This window comes from Rhinopithecus bieti, unplaced genomic scaffold (assembly GCF_001698545.2).
Source record: "Rhinopithecus bieti isolate Rb0 unplaced genomic scaffold, ASM169854v2 scaffold_34818, whole genome shotgun sequence".
NCBI lineage: Eukaryota > Metazoa > Chordata > Mammalia > Primates > Cercopithecidae > Rhinopithecus > Rhinopithecus bieti.
The window spans coordinates 2,146,569-2,164,434 of NW_016815484.1; the positions used below are offsets into that span (position 1 = coordinate 2,146,569).

At 39.7% G+C, this 17,866-nt stretch overlaps 1 protein-coding gene across 1 annotated transcript in view; it reads right to left on the minus strand.

Moving 5' to 3' along the window:
* Nucleotides 1-16,904, minus strand: part of DAB2 (DAB adaptor protein 2) — a 51,708-nt gene extending 34,804 nt beyond the window's left edge. The window contains 1 exon segment of the mRNA XM_017853193.1: nucleotides 16,349-16,904. The gene's annotated coding sequence lies outside the window, so the exon portion shown is untranslated.
* Between the last annotated feature and the right edge of the window lie 962 nt (nucleotides 16,905-17,866).

Genomic DNA, 17,866 nt, shown 5'->3' on the forward strand with positions numbered 1-17,866 from the left:
TTTAGACAAGACGTGGTTGCTTTCAAATTAGATGAAGGAAAAGGAGTCACTTAAAATAAAAGTGGCTTGGTATTTATTTGTCAAATTTCAGGTTTACAGAGAACCAGCAACCTGACAACCAGCCATCTCTCCTCTTGACACCAGTGTTCAAGCAGGCTGAAGGTCAGAATCGTGGCAGTTTGTTTCCTAGAATGTGCAACATTGGATTGTGCTTCCTAAAAGGTCAGGAGAGCTCTTCTACAAGTAAGAATATATTCTTCATTTACTTATTTCTTGGTTACTGGACAAATTAGATAGGTTAATGGATAAGAAACCCCTGGGTAACTTTAGGTTTTTGTATACAAGGGAGAGAGGTGAATCTGTCAAATTGGTGTCTTGCTTTTTGTGATCACATAGTAATACCACATGAGTTGAATTCCAGATCCAAAAGAAGGTCTCCCAATGGTTAGCCTACCTGCTTGAAATTGTGCTTATGATTATTAAAAAAAAAAAAAAAAAAAAAAAAAAAAAAAAAAAAAAAAAAAAAAAAAACTCTAAAAAGCTGCTGCAGATTGAGTACAAGATGAACAAAACTGGCAGAAATGCACAAGTATTCTTGAACTAAAGTTCACATCTGTCATTATTCTCTCATCTGTTGGGAAATAGTATTGGAACAAATATGTTTTGTGGGAATAAATAAATGCACTTTTAAACTGAGGGATGTGAAAATTCCAAATGACAGTATTCTAGTTTCTGCTGAATTAAACAGGTTAGCTGTTGCACAATTGGAGCAATTACATTGAACAACAAAGTGTTCTAATGTATTGAAATACCTGTATACAGTTCAGCAACTGCAGAAATAGATGAGCACAGAAAGGTTCAATTATTAATACAATAAAACACCTACCACTTAATATCAGAATTTTGCTTATAAAGTCTGTGAGATAGGTTTTGTTTCACAAATTCTTTATATAAATCCAAGTTTACATACCTAAAATCACATCTGTTAGTATCATGTAAGTAATCACCATTGATTGGTTTATGCTTTCACAAACATGGCTAGATATCTATCTTTGGGATCAGAAAGCACACTCAGCAAGTTTGGAAGCATAATTCAAGGAACCTTGTATCTAGAAGAGATTTCAGAAAAGAACTACTCCTTGGTGACCCCAACCATTAAACATTGTTCCTAATCCAGAGAAGACCTCAGGAATTCAATTTCTATACCACTTTTGACAAGTCATTTAAATGACCTCTACAGATAAGATTAAAATGAATGATAGTGTTTCGGAGAACTAAGACTTCTTAAGAATGAATATATATTAAATAGCTCACACATCTTCTTTCTTGGTTGTAATACTCCAAGAACACAAGGACAGATCTCAAGTTTCACCTTAATCTGTACAGATTTCAGAAAGTTTATTCTAGGATTTATAGAGGGACTTTGAAGACTTTCTAATGTGTATACTCCACTGGATTGTTTTCTTTAGTCATCTCTTTTAGTCATCTCAGGGCTAGGGATGGGGAAAAAATAAACTTTGTATGAGTTGCATAAAAACAAGATATCCTGGAAAAGCTACCTGGTTGTGTCATTAGGCAACAGTTTCAAAGGCTCAAGTCTCGACTACTCCATTTACATTTTTTAAGATAAGCTCTTGAGATGGTATTAATCATTTTGGTATTAACAAATTTTGAGGATTGTAGAAAAATCTAGTTTTCTTCCCCAAAGGCAACATCGTATTCTTCTTACTTTTGATCTAGACATAATCTGTAAGATTGAAGTAATAAGCATCTTAACTTTATATTAATATGAAGTAATAGCCCATGCAAGGTGTTCGTTTCTTATAAACCTTATGCTACTGGCCTGATAAACAACTCCGTTGGGATATTTTAAAAGGCAATGCATTCATTAAACAAGTCATCATATCACAGGGCACCAAATACACTGCTACTTCCCTAAGGTCTTAACTTATTTGACATGAAAAATTTATATATTAGGACAATTTAGTTTTTCTGGTTTTCTAAGCTATGAAGACTCATGTATTAGATCTGTGTGTGTATCTTTTAATATGTGTTATTCAGAATCATCTCCAGCTATAGATAGTTTTACAGTGCATCTAGTACTGGCCAACTCTCTATTCCTTCCATGTTAAATGAGTTTGGTTTACGTTAACAGTGAGATTACTATCTAACTACCCTGTTTAAAAAAAAATTATATTATTTTCTAGTTTGCAGAGTATTGACTAGAAATTGTATTATTTTTCCTTTTCACTAAAATTTATCATTTACAAACCTGCCTGGCCCTCAGTGTCACACATACCGCATTAAGGGTCCAGGTTTGACTTTAGGGCAAAAGGTTGGTTTAAAAATCTGACTTACCACTGGGAGACTTTCCCAGAGTAAGCAGATAGGATGAGGGTTCTTTCTCCAGGCCTGTTGAATACACACCAGTCTTTAAGATAACTAATCATGGGGGTACCACTCTGGTTTCTAGTTCTAGCATGAGGTGAACTAATAGGAATGGTTCTTTATCAAATGACACTTAGCTGAGTGTCAGCAGAGACCTCCTGGCCCTTTATGGAATATTCATATTTATATTGAACTAAAAAAAGGTTTCTGGTTAGTCTACCCGGGAATGTCAACATCAATGAGTCATAATAAAGGAAGTTTGCTTGGTTCATAAAAAATGTTAATACTTAAGCAAGATGTTTCGTTAGCTTTTATTTTCTTCCAGAGCATTTCTCTGAACCACTAATGACCTGTTGCAAAACTCTGTACCTATTAGCAATTGCCATTTTAATACTTAAGGGAAACGTGGGATGGACACAAGTGATTAGCTAGGGGCTCCATTTGTAGCCTCTCTGTGTGATTCTTATTATGGTCATTAAATAAAAGTAACTTGATTCAGTCCTTGAAGCCTTAGAGGATCCACTCGATGGTAGCATCTGCTATTTTCTAGTCCTCCTATGCAGGCATTTTTAGCATCAGAGAATGCCATTAGATCATTTGTTTCATTAGCTGAACTCTATAGCCCTATGCAAAGACAAGTCTTCTTTGAAAGTCACTATTAAGTTCCTAATCCAATCTTTATTAAAAAGACTCAATATTGCAGACAAGCAAGTTAAGACAAATCCTCCAAAAGTAATGACCAAGCCCTTCCACACTCCATAGAAGCCTTTTAGTATAGCAAACTGTGAAATTAGAAAAATATTTATAGTTGCAATGTTTTTTTTTCAACTAGCAATGTGTTCCTTAATTAACATACTACAGAAGCATATAAACAATTAGTTCCACCAAGTAAAACAGTGAAAGAAACAACACCACCAAGTTTGCATAGTTCCTCTAAAATAAGCAAAGTTCTGCTTTTAGAGTTAATTATCAGAGGTGAGATGTGAATAAAGTTCCCTTCTCCGAGTCTGTCATTGGCTGTCGGAGCTGAGGCGGTTTCCTACCCTAAATGCTATTTTATATTTGCACCTGGGTCCAAAACATTCCCTTAAGGGGAAAAAAAACAAATGTCTTTTGACTCTTAAGAGTATGTCATTTCCCTTATATTGTGCATGGCCAGAGAGATGACGCAAATGGTAGGCCACTAGCTACCCTAGATTTTGCTGTGAAGCCATGATTATGACAAAACTAAAAAAGCCTGCAGACACTGACAGTCTTTTTTCTTGTTGTTGTTTAGAGCACATGGGGGTCTGGTGATTGATCCCAACTCAAAGCCATTACAATTTAGAGACTGGAAACCAAGTTTACCCCTGAATTCCAGTGATCTTTACCAGCAAGTTAATTCATGTAATCAAAACTGCATCCCTACTAAGTTCCAGGCATTCTTCAAGAGCTTGGGATATACCAATGAGCAAAATAAAGATCTGTTCCCTTATAGGGTTTATTATCTAACAGGGAGCAAAATATAAGTGGAGTATAGACTATCAGAAGATGAAAAATGCTCTGGGGAAAAAGGAGAGTAGAGGAAAGTAGATTTGGGAATCCAGGACTGAGAATGTCCTGGACATGTTCCTTAGAAACACAGAATATTAGATTCTTAAAAGTTAAATTTACTGAATGTTTATTATAAACCAGATGTGATACTAAGACATTCTCATTTAATCCTGGACATTATCATCCCTATTTGACAGGAGAGAAGGCTGAAGTGCAGGAGTGGAGCAACAATCTGCAAGTCACACCAGCCTGATACCTATGCTTTAATGTCTTTGCTTTACAACAAAAGAGATAATTAAGTTAGTTCTTCAAAGACTGGGGCAACGTGCACAGTCAGAAAGTACTTTCGGGAAAGATGAACTAATAGCAATGAGTAAAAGATATTCATGTCTGCTTGGCTATAATATAGGGCCTGTGGATTATACCAGGGAAAGGTGAAAAGGTAGGTCAAGCCAGATCAGGGTGGGCGGTAGCACTCTGTTTTGTCTGGATGGGACTGGGAGGACTTTCAGGTTTTGAGTGATGGTGTGGAGGTTGGAGTGGTGACAAATCCGAGTACAGGGACACAGCATCAAAGAGTCAGAGAGCTCTGCAGTGTGACCGTTGCATGGACTTGCCCTTTGGAGTGATTCAACATTGCCGGTTTCTTTCAAATATCTGGCTAATCTTCTGGAAACAAAGGCTTTTAATTGAAAGGTTAAGGACTAACAATCTCAAACATTAGATTCAAGGTTATCCCATCTTGCCAAGCTCTGATGCTTAGTGACCCTCAAACTTCAAATAAATATAATGTCTTAAAGGTGGCTTTTTAAAAAGTCAAAGGCCATTATGTCTTACACCCTACATTCTAAGATGATTTCATCATACAAAAGAGCTCCCCAATGTCTGCTTTATAGAAATGTATATGAAGTGAAATGAGATTTTAAAATGTGAGCTCCTTAAAAACAAAAAAAGAGCATCTTTTGTAAATGGCAGCTATTAACTAAGATAGTCATGTATTTATAATCTCTTGTTTGAAGCAGAATATATTAATATGATATTTTCCCAATGTATATATGTTTTTCCATAAAAGTGTTGAAAATCTGGAAAGACCAGTGCCAAGAAAATGCTCACTAAGAAGGGTAGTAGGAAGGAAAAAGACAGATTTCTGTTTCTTATACATTTAGAATAAGTGACATTAGGGTGATGTGCTTTTCTGTATTTTAAAAATTAAATTCCTTAAAGATGCACTAATTTGGTAGACAGCAAAGTTTAAAATGTAAGCATAAGTCTGTAGTCTAACTTGGGCTAAAGACAGAATCATGAAGATGTTCTAGGGTTCAGTCACTTTCAATTAAACTCAAAAGTGAAGGGAAATCACACAGAGAACACGAGCATATCTGAAATCACATAGAATGCTGCCCATAGTCAGCTGTCAACACTTTCATCTTAGGCATCATTAAATGATACCTAACCAGAGTCGTTGGGGAAGGCTCCTGACATATTAAAAATTCAACCATAAGTTTTCAGTCAAATGACAAGTAGAAATCAAAAAACTCTTATGCTAGGATTTTGAAAGTTGGTCAGTGGATGGCCTATAGTTGGTTTCCAGCCTGGAGTTCTTGGAAATGCTGGGGTCTGTGCAGACAATAACGAGTTTGTGACCTAATTTTAGCATTTTAAAGAGTCTAATGGATATCTTAATTCACAATACAGCTGCACAGGGAAATAAAAAACATAACAAAACAAGTTTCTTTGATTGGGCGGAAATTGTGTTAAGTCAAAACAATAGCCTTAATTATCCAGTGCTAAGCCAAAGGTCTCATCTATTTTCTCAAATTTTATTAGTAATTTTATAAACAATTTGGTGGACACTTTTAAAAGGAGCAACAGAAGGAGAATAAGAAGTTGTTTGTGGATGAAATATCAGGCTGAAATCTATTCACCACAATTCTTATTAGCCAGGTGATTACATCCATCAGGTCAGACAGATATATGAGCAACAATGAATACTCCATTGGTAGAAGTTAAACTAGCAACTTGGAAAGACCACACCATCTGGAGAATTTCAGTAACAGCTTGTCCGGCTTCCTTAGGCCCTGAGCAGATATAAACTAGAAGAACATATGGATATTGCTCATTATAAATAACCTTAAAGTTAAAAAAAAGGTGAGGGGGGGAGCTCAGAACTGTTTTACTTATACCGACAGATGATAAGACAAGCTAAAGTTTTTCATTTTGCTCACTCTATAATAAATTGCAATTGATGTTGTAAATGAAAGTGGCTTGAGTTACTCACTCACCTGGCCATCTGGTTATTGTTTATTAAACACCTACTGTGTGCCAAGTACTGCATTATCCTATGTATACAGTGACAAAATAGACATGGTCTCTACTCTCAAGGGGCTTAGAGGATAGGTGGGGAGAAAGAACAAGCAGGTCACAGTTACAACTGATGCTATGTGTTTTGGAGGAATTGTTTCTGATTAGGATAGAAAGCTTCATTGCTATTAATAATACTTCATAACAGGAAGAAAAAGTAGTATTACTTAAAGGAATTATATATAAATTGCCGTATTGATATCAATTATGGAAAGATGCAAATGTTGTCTGAAAGGTTAATAACCCTCTTCAACAGTTTTTTAAATTATTACACGAATTGAGGGGATAGTTACATTTAATATTTGTGAGTCTCCTATAACCACATTACAATCTGAAGGAGCATCTGTATGGCAGTGCCAGAAGGGAGCAATTCTGTTATACCTGAGGGTATTGAAGAATATCAGTGATGTTTCCTTCAGCGTTGTCATAAAATCCAAAGTTCTGAATCAACACTGTCTTCATAAACACCAGAAGGAAACACTACTCTCATTTGGCATTCAGTCTGGCAATCACTTAAGAAGTACAAGCAATTCAGGGAACTTCTGTATTCTAGAACCAGACATGTTCTGTGGCACTTTTAATTACCAGATTTTCTAAGAATACAAGAGTGTCGCTTTCAGATCAGGCCAAATATTAAATCTCAGATTTCAGTGAAACAATCTTATGAAAATGTAACCAGTGGTCCCTACAGCTGGCTTTGGTTATTTAAAGAGCACCACCAAGTTACAAGAGCATTATCAAGGGGCTACCAGGTAGCGCTTGGTCAATGTCAGTCTTCAGGGAAATGGACTTCATGATCACTACAAGTAGTGAGCCCTCCACAAATGTTAGCTGCATGAAGTGTAAGAGTCCAGATCCTAATACAGAACATGGTTGTGCCCACCATTTCTAGGAAACAGTTCTTGTGCAGAAAACGGAACAACTGCATCACTATACACTAAGTGGGAACAGCATTACAGAATGTACGTTGTGTGCAGATATACCTAAAAGATCCACAACAGTACTGTCTGCAGCTTACAATGAAGCTAAGATTTTATCCTAAACTGTTCATGTTTAATGAACGCGTCAAACCTCTGAAACTCTACTTTTCATAATTACCCTTTATTTTCATACCTCTCCTCCTTCCGTATCATATATTTTTTTTTTTTACTGAGTTCCAGCATTTCTTCCCAACCTTGCCTCACCGCCGCCCTGAGTTCCTCCTCCCTAAAAAGCTATGCCACGTTGTATCATACATGTCCCTCATGATTAGCAGACTTATATTACGGTGTTCGTTGATCTTTTCTACATACATGGCATAGGTACTCCTTCATTTTTAAAACACTTGAAGTAAAAAACAAACAAACAACTCTTTATGGGATGAGCTCTTTCTTCCATTTTCTCCAAAGGGCTTCAGTGAGAGTCTAAGGTGTGTAAGAGACTCTGGTTGTAACTGATCTCCCTTTATGGCGAAATTTTTGTAGGAGAATTTACTAGCCTCCTAGTTTTCCTGATTTTGTATTAATCAGGGATCGCTGTTCAATTCCTCCATTCACATTCAAGTTGAGATTTAAAGCCCTTCTAATCAGGCTGCAGACTATACATATACGTGGCCAACTGCTCTCTGAAAAGACCGTTGTCTTCCGTTTCCCCTGAACAGACACACATACACACCAGACTTGCTTATGTGGCCTGCTAGCCTCTAATATGTACTGCCTTCAACTTCTGGAATTTCATGAAAACCTTCATTCCAAGGCCACTCAAGATGTGTGGTCTCAGGGAAGTCTTCACCAGCCTCCCACCAGCCATTTGCCCACATTTGCCATGACCTATCATTGCCCTCTGATTCATGTAGAGCTCTTCCCTCAATTCAATAAAGCTTTTGGGATCCGAAAATTATTTGCCCTACTCTTCTAGGCTCGACGCAGTCTTTTAATGACCAGTGCACTTAAAACATTAGGGGTAATGAATATTTCTCTTTGCACCTTAATCTTAGGTTAGGCAACCCTTTTCTCTACTTTGATGATTTTTAAAGAAATATAGGCTTTTCTTCAACTACTAAGCAATCTCCACTCAAACGCATTCTGCCAATAGAGTCAGGTTAAGTTATCCTAATCAGCATTTGATTTTCCTGCTTTAATGACAAGATCTGCTTGGCAAACACCACATGTTCTCACTCATAAGTGGGAGTTGAACAATGAGAACACATGAACACAGGGAGGGGAACATCACACACCCACGACTGTCAGGGGTTAGGGGGCTAGGGGAGGGATGGCATTAGAAGAAATACCTAATGTACGTGATAGGTTGATGGGTGCAGCAAACCACCATGGCACATGTATACCTATGTAACAAAACTGCACGTTCTGCACACGTACCCCAGAACCTAAAGTATAATAGCAATAATTTAAAAAGATCAAAATTCTTATCCTGACATCCATGGCTCAGTACAATTCATCGCTACTTTTCAAACTCAAACACTACTCAGCCCTATGCCACCTGTACTGTCTCTTGGCCAAACTGGCCAGTCAGAGTTCTTTAGGCATACCCTAAGTTCATCCAACTACGTGATTTGCATATGTGCTGCTGCCTAAAATGCATTTTCTCTTCTTACCTTTGCTTATTTGACTTCCACTGTTCCTTTAAAAGCCAAATCCATTAACACACCAATGGCCTTTTTCTCCCTCTGGACCCGCACAACACTGTACCACTTAATTATAATAAAATCGTATGTTAGTTGAGTAGTTACTATTTTCTCTATCTTATAGGCAGCTCTCATCATCTATGTGTCCCCCTAAAGTAAATATTTGCATCCAACTTTCAATTACTATCAACTTTTAGTCATTGGGGACTTTAGACCAGTTAGACAAACCAGAAATCACAAAAAACAAGTTTTCAGGCAGTTAAGCAAGCATCTCTGCATCAAGCTATCCTTTAGAAGATAGCGTGGACATGAAATATAACTATCTATCATTTCAATTCTAGTACATGTATGCTTTCTGAAAAGCCTCAGCTATAGTTGAACCGAAGCCCAGGCAGAAATCAGTATTAACCCTCTTTACTAGCAACCAACTATTGATGGAAAAGCCTGTTCTATCAGCACATACTTGTTTTCTGCTTCAAAAATGAATTGCATTTAAGTCGTTTAATTTTAGAGGTAAAGGGGGCAGGAAGCAACACAAAACAAAATCAAGTAACAACAATAACAACAAAACCCAATGCTGATATAATGAAAGCACAGCTGAGACTTCCCTTTAAAGGATGGATATTTGAGCACCTACTGTGTGTAGCCACTGCAACTTCTGATCTTCTGACTCAGAGGGCAATTGTATGTTTCCCTAGTAGATTCACATTTTGTCCCAAAGCCAAACTGGTTGAGCATTCTTCATATGATTATGCCAGCCCTCTGACATATGTTCAAACACACTTGGTTTATTTCTGTTGCACTAAATGGTAACAAAAAGCACTTTAGCATCTGAATTACATATTACAGAAGACTAGACCAGGTCTTGGCTCCCTAACAGGACACTTAAAATATAAAAATATAAGTGAGATCATTTGGATGCAATGTTTAGAACAGAGAGGGCAGCTGTCTTCAATATGGACACAATTAGGGATGAAGTTATTCACTTTCCAGCTCTTTGGGTATGGATTAACAATAGACCTTAACAGGACTTAACTGCTCTGCTCAGATGAGGTTTAAGTGGTACCTTAAAGTTAACATCTGTGCACCTCTACTGATTTATGAAGCATTGCCGCATTCTCCTCCTTGATTATTCACATTTAATAGTTTAAAGATATATAGGAAAGACAGTCTTCTAATTTTCAGCCTGAATGTGTGGATCTCTAGAATTTAGCTTGCCTGATACTCAAAAACAATGAGAACAAGACCATTTAAAAAACATCAGCTTAGTTATTGCATTGAGAATTTTATTTCTAGGACAGGTACATTTCAGAAGCAACTGCAGGAGTTCTGGGGAGTTTTTAATTTTAAAATCGAGGCAACTTATTTCCTTATGGAGAAATGAAGCTCAGGCCTTACACAGTTTGTCTTACATGGCAAAGCAAGACTGTGGGCACAGTAATTTGCAGCTTAGAACCCAAGCTCTTAACCATGAATCTGTGTTGGCTTTTCAAAACCAGAGTTCCAATTATATACTTGTACATTACACCCTTGTATTTTTCAGTTTGAGATGTGATCTCTGTTTAACATCAGGCATTCTTAGGACGGTTTTTGCAAGGTAAGTGACACAACTAAGGGCCAGAGACACTGAATAGCATGCCCAAGAAATGGCAGCACTGCCATTCCCATGCAAGTCTGTTTAACTCTCTATCCTGTCCTTTGTCACACATGAGGAAGACGTTTGTTTTGATTTCTGCTCACTGTGAGTTTTTCCATTGCTAACCTAGCATCAGACTTCACATAGTAGGTAATTGCTAAGCACTCAGATAAACGCCAAGATGCAAATCATAAAGATTCATAATTGAATCCTGGCTCTACCACTTACTGATAACACCTTGGGCAAGATACTCATCATATTGGAGCCAAGAAATAGAGATATCTTTTCTATTTCAGGTTACTTAAAGTGAAAGTCGAATGGCAGAAAGGAGCAGTGCTTCATTAGCCATTAAACTTTACAAACACTAAATGAAGTAGCTTCATTTATGGAGAGGCCTTCATCTGCACTTCTAGACATGGCATAAAAACCAAATACAGAGTTTTATAGGTTAGAGAAAACCATCTGGTTCAAGGGTAATGATCTAGTTTACTGGAATCTTTTTTAAAAGAGGTAACTGGGACAGTCTCCTAATAAATGGAGATTAATTATACTCTAAAAACCCCAGCAGAGGGGAAAGGATTTCGAAGTGGGGTGATAATATCAAACCAAAAGTATATTGGATTTCCTAGGATCAAGAAAGCCACACTTCGTATATGGGAAAAATGTCCAAAGCCCATGCTTTTTAATCTTCCTGCATCCTAAGGTTCAGTTAAACTGCACTGTGTTTAAATGTTTTTTCTTTATTGTCTCCAAGACTGAAGGAATTCAAATACTTTGTTATGATTTCCACCGAACAGCTGAATCCTAAAACCACTGAATTATTAAAGTTACACTTGGATCACGTGATGGAGAGCTATTTTAGATACAGGTGGATGGGCCCTGCTGTCAGAATTTAGTTCAGGAGACCTGGGGCGGGGACTGAGAGTTTGCAGTTCTGACAGGTCCCCAGCTGATGTTGATGCTGCTGGTTTGGGAATCAACTCTGAGAACTATTGTCTTAGATGAGTTCTCTCAAGCTGTGAAATACACATCAAGCTAAATGTCCAATTTTGAAAGACTGAATTAATTTGTCAAATGCAAACTTGTAGTATGGCAGCTCATTTTTCACATAAAGATCAAAGTCTTTTTGGGAGTAACATTTTGCATCATACTGCTAGATAGAAATAGGGTAGTTTTTTACCAAGAGACAACATTAAACCATATTTCCCTCATCCAAATTTCTTCTAGGTTGAACGGGGCTTCAAATCCAGCATTCTAGGATTGTTACTTCCTATTTACCTGCTCTCTTTACTCTATGGTTACCTGAAAATCTAAGTGACAGACCTCATACATTCTGTTTACCTTCAACTTAACACTCACTCAGCCTGCCCCATTCACTTAGAATTTTTACCCATTGAACTTAGTTAAAAATCACTTGCCCCTAGCTAGCTAGTACAAATGTAGTAGGGAAAACTTGCCAGGCTGCTTCTGTATTGTGGTAGTAACTTTTAGGTTCCAGAAATTTCATAAGCTTTTACATTTTGCTATCTAGATGATGCAAGAATTAGGAAGGTTAGAAAATTAAGTACTGGGATTAAAATAAGTTTGGAGGGGGTGACATAAGTAGAGAGGAGATTCTACTTCACTTAGTAACTTCCATTTTTAGGCCAGGAAGCAATTTGTTCAGATTCTACTTACCCTAGAGAGGCAAGCTTCCTTCCAGGGTACAAGGATGCGAGAAGGGGAGTAACCATGGCAACCTGCCCAGCTATGTGGGCAAGGATAGTATGGGGCCTGCACACACTCGGAAGAATTTTTATTTCTAGCCTAGTCATTCAGTTTAGTCCGGGTGGTCCCTCCCTTCCCACTTCCTTCTGTGATAATGCTGACTTCAGGGGGAAGGATTGCTCCTTCTCTGTCGGGAGTCTGAGAGGGTATGCGGAGGACTTAACTGAGACCAGCGAGGTCAGCCTGACCAAACCAAAGTGCAGGCTTCCAGGACGAGTACAAAGAGTAACTCCCTGTCTGTTCTAGTGTGAGCACAAGCAAACACACTGGCTTTATTAAAATCAAGTGCTTGAATAATTAACCTTTTTCAGGTAGGTGAGGGGTATTTAATTTTCATGAAGAAATTTTCCATTTGCTTTCAGTTTTCAAAAAGACACTTAATTCAGTTGTTCGGGGGGAGCAATAACAAACAAACAAAACCTTCAAAATCAGATGGAAAAAAGTATTCCAAGTATATTAGATTAACTGTGTTCCCAGCAATCCTGGGGTACTATTATTATCCCCAGATAAGCAAGCTGAAGTACAGAGAGGTTATGGAATGTGCCCAGAGCCATGTAACCTGCAACCCTGTAGCTAGGATATGAACCCAGGCAATGGTACTTCAGAAGGTAGTTCTCAACTACTGTCCAATTATGCCCTGCCGGAGGCAGCTAGTATTGAATGTTAGCCTTCTGTGTCCATACCAGGCATCATTTGTTCCCTTAATCAGGAATCTGCTTGTTTTTTGTCTTTAGGTAAAAACCAAGGAGTCTGCTTTCCTTCTGATTTCCACCAGTTAATCCAGTCAGGATATGTTGACATCATGAGTTGGGTCTCCTTTAAAGACACATATCTGATGTTAAATCTGATTCATCTGGCCGGGTTTGGTGGCTCATGCCTGTAATTCCAACACTTTGGGAGGCTGAGATGGGTGGATCACTTGAGGTCAGGAGTTCGAGACCAGCCTGGCCAACATGGTGAAATTCCATCTCTACTATCAAAAAGAAAAAACAAACAAACAAATTAGGCAGGCATGGTGGCAGGTACCTCTAATCCCAACTACTCAGGAGGCTGAGGTCAGAGAATCTCTTGAACCCAGGAGGCAGAGGCTTCAGTGGGCCAAGATCACGCCACTGTACTCCAGCATGGGCAACAGAGGCAGACTCTGTCTCAAACAAAACAAACCAAAACAAAAATCTGTTTCATCTAAATATGATTTTGGCCAACCTTTGTGCAATTCAGTAGCACAGCTTCAACTTTAGAATTACATAGCAGTGCCAGGGAGAATTTTAAAATACCACATCCTGTGGTATTTTAAAATACCTAAAAAACACCTTTAAAATACTCAGGTGTTTCATATTGCTAATCTGGTTCCCATTCTGGTTCTGTCTAAAGGGTAAAAAACCTTATGTGTCTGGTTAGTTACCTAAACCTTCCTAGCCAGTAAGCTTTCGAGTCTGTCCAGCTGGGGAGGTATGTTCTGATGAGCATTAGGACAACTTCAAACCCCAGGAGGGCTAACTCTCAGCAGCATTCCCAAGCATTTCAGCATCTTGGCTTTGTCTTTAAGAAGAACAATAATTAAATCCTCAGGCTAAGAGAATGAGGAAGAGAAACACGCAGAGCCTTCAAAATTATCCAGGTGAAATATCAGTGGTAGCAAACTTAGGTTTATGGACATACGAAGGTAGAGTTAGAAATGAAGCAGCATAAGAGCCCATGTCACAGCAAAGCTTCCTGCTTGGCCAGGAGCACTCAGCAAGGAAGATATCTTCTTGCTCCTTTAACCTTCAGATAATCGAGGACTGGTTGAGCAGGCCAGTAAATATCATTCCCAAACAGCTGGTCAGCAGCTGCTAGAGGTCCCTGTTCTACCTTCATGCCAACAAGTGCCTTAAAAGCAGTACCCTTCAACCCAAACAAGGCGACTGAAATTCATTCAACCTTTGGAGAAAGACAACAAACAGGCCTAATGCACAGGAATTTGGACTTTCAGTTTAATCTAAAACTATAAAAGTCTTCAGTAGAAATGCAAACTCTGGATTTTGCCCTTCACAAATTAGACAAGATTTTTAACAAGTGCTTTCTTCCCTCACTTACATCCTCAGGTAAAGATCAACCATCAAGATCAAAGATCCCCAGAATGGCAAGTACATGTGTGTATGGGCTCAAAGTTGGAAGACATTCCTCTACCATCTACTTATTCTGGTTATACGTTAAAGCATAGGAGGGTATAGCTGAAAAAGAACTAGTTTCTAGGTCAGTCATTTGGATAAGAAGGGATCCATCGAGCTGGGAGTGGGAAAAGAAGGGGAAGTTATTCACCAGCAACAGCAAAAGAATTTAGTTGGCCTTAGGAGGAAACTGATTAAGGATTTGGAAAAAGTGGTCGGTCCCAGAAACACACATTGGCAAAGACCACCAGGTCTTCTTCATGCTTTCTCTAGAAGACTTTCCCATTGTACTCTCCTTGTTGTCTTAAGTGTGGCATTATTTCCACATGTCCAGCACTCCACCAAAAAGGTCCTTTTCTAAAGATTTCAAAGGGCTCAAGCCTCGAATACTCCTGAATTCTCAAGGCAATAAACTTTCTTAGAGTGTCACTGAGGGCCATCTCCCTTCCGAGAGGGGAGACACAGAACCTGGAGTGGGTGGGGCACCTGGCCCAGAGAAAAGCAACCTCCCAAAATCTGGCTGCTGGGGTAAGAAGCATGGTGACAATCCATTTGGTAGCTGCAGGCTCCCTCCTCCCCAGCTAGTTCTTCCCTCTCCAACAGCCAGTAGGTGCATTTGTGTGAGAAGCCAACCTCAAGATTGTAAGGACAATCAAGTATACATCACATCAAAGCCATTCCAAGAGGCTTATCAGACATCTCAAAGGCATTTTTTGTAGTTGCCTTCTTTCCACTCCCATTACTTCTGTTTGCATTAGTCATATCTTACCTCCTTCTCCCCTATGCCCCTGCTTGCCTGACTAAGGCCAGAAATTTTTTCATTAAGTCACTTTATAGAGCAATAGCAACATTTACTATTCGTGAAGTCGCCCCTCCATAATTTTTAAGTCTTTCCATGTGTCTGGAAGCTTGTTTCTGCTCTTCTCAGTTTACAGAGTGGCTCTCTTCCTTCCAAACAAAAACTAAAAAGAAAGGGGAAAAGGTGGGGGGTGGCTGGGGTGGAGATAACATCCAGATTCCTTAAGTGTTTTTAATCCAGTTAAATTTCCCTTTGGACTCAAACAGCTCCCCTGCTGAAACTGACTGCGGACCTGAATTCCAGGCTCAGAATTAAGTCAAGAGGGAAAGACGGCAGAAACAAATAACAGAGTCAGCTCTATGCTATGAAAACCAGTCAGCTCTATGCTATGAAAACCGCTATGTTGACTGAGGCTCCATGGTTTTAACCCATTCATTTCCCTCCCCCTTTTTAGAATTCTTACTTAATCTTTTTAACCGGCTTACAACAGGCAGACAAGCACCATATAAACCCTGCTCCCTGCTCCGGGGGATATAAAACAAGTTTCTTAAGTCCCTAGGGTAGATACTTCCTTGGGAATGCCGGTGTAAGACAAAGTTCACATTTTAATGCCATATGTTGTCAGTCACCAGGAAAAAGCTTCTTGTGGGCACAAGCCAGGTCCCCAGCCTTTGTCACACAGCAAAAATAAACACCCTTCGAGGAGTTAATTAGGCGGCCAGCAGCCACCTCAGTGTCCTAGGAGGGCTGCCAGCAGACCTTTCACACACACACACACACACACACACACACACACACACACGACACAAAAGGAGGCGTTTGTTAAATGTCACAAGCTGGGCATCTGGAGTCGGATTCAAAAGGTAAATACATTCCGTGGAAGCATTCCTCAGATGTCAGGCCACAAAACTGCTGGTTTCCCCAAGCACACGCTCTCATTTCTAAGATTCCCCACAGCCTAAGGTCTGTACCCAAAGACGAGTAGCGGGGACGAGAGAGGGGAGCAAGGGAGAGAAGGAGATCTAAAAAAAAAAAAAAAAAAAAAAAAAAAAGGAGCCAGAGGGAAGAAGGGTTTCGAAGCTACTCACCGGCTAGCTATTGCCTCCGCGAAGCGAGCATGACTTCTCCGCGCCCGGAGCCTCCAGGCTGCAGCGCAGCGGATGCGGCGGGCCTCGCTTAAATAGCCGCCGGCCGGGAGCTTCGGGGCCGCGCGGCCACTCCCGGCGAGAGATATGGTTCTAATCAGATGCTGGAAGCTGAGGACTCCCCAGGAATGTGCCAGGATGTTTTTGCTGCCTGGGCTTGGTAACTCCCCCTCAACGTGTCTGCAGAGTCTTTCAAACTTAACTGTTTATTAACTCGCGCTGCAGCGGCACAGAGGACCCGGCTCCCCTGGGCTCCGCGAGCCCCACCAGCTGGGGGCGATCGCAGGGACCCAGCGACGGGAGGGGAAATGTGTTCGGGACGAAGTCAAAAGTCCCAGACCGACGGGGGCGGGGGGCGGGTGCAAATAAGGACAGGAAAGGGAAGCTCTGGAGGAAAGGGGTGGGATCCACCGAGCTTCGTTTCACAGATCCGCTCCCTGGATTGCCACTGCGAGTGATGTGGCACACGGAGTCATCCTAACCAACCCGTTGGGGCCCTTTGAACAAAGGGCTGCCTTTACTCCTGACTTTCCTGACAAGGGACAACGGATCCTGCGCAGATCTGCAGTTTCTAAAGTTGATCGCGCGATTGGATTTGCCCCCATTAGAAGAAATTAGCGTCTCCCTCACTACAGATGCAAATGCGCTTAAATTAGTGGGAAATCTATGTGTGCATATGTAAAACATACTGTATTTACATATGAAATATAATCATGTATATGTGGATATAAAAATAACATTCTCTCTATGAAATCGATATGAGCAAAATATGTTCACGTCTATGTAGCCTATTAAGTAAGTTATAATTGTGATACAATCAGAGATTCTATATAGGCTTCCCTTACAGTGTATATACACCCCTATGTAGACACATAACATGACTTTATCTGCATGAATTTCCATAACACTTCCTGTACCTCTAGGAAAAACATGAACTGCAAGAAATAAAATATTTAAAAATGTTAATGTAGAGTGCTGAGCGGTAGAAGGTACTCCGCAGCAAATCTTAATGAGTGTTAACAAGCTGAGAATTCATTTTCTCCTTATTTTAAAATCAAGAACTATTGTAAAACATCCACAGAAGCTCTGCTGCTTTTTGGAGAATTCTGAAATTACTCTTGGGAAAGATGTGTCTCTTTTCCCTTTAAAAAAAATTAATTGTTTAAAGTCAGAGGCAGCAGGTAGTAAATGTGAAAATGCTAAATTGTATCTCGGATGGGAGGGGGTTATTGATTTTATCAAGTAAGCAACAGAGTGGATTTGCATTTTACCTCTGGAAACTGAGGATTCAAGTAGGGCTCGTGGGACACCAAGGATATATTTTGTGGTCCGTGCCTAGCCTCGACTGCAAAGCCACTGTGTAATTTGGGGTAGCTCAATGTGAGTGGCAATGTCTGCTCTCAACTAGGTCAGGCTTGCAACCAGTGTTCGGGGAGACTGAGGGGTGCAGAGCAGCACAGC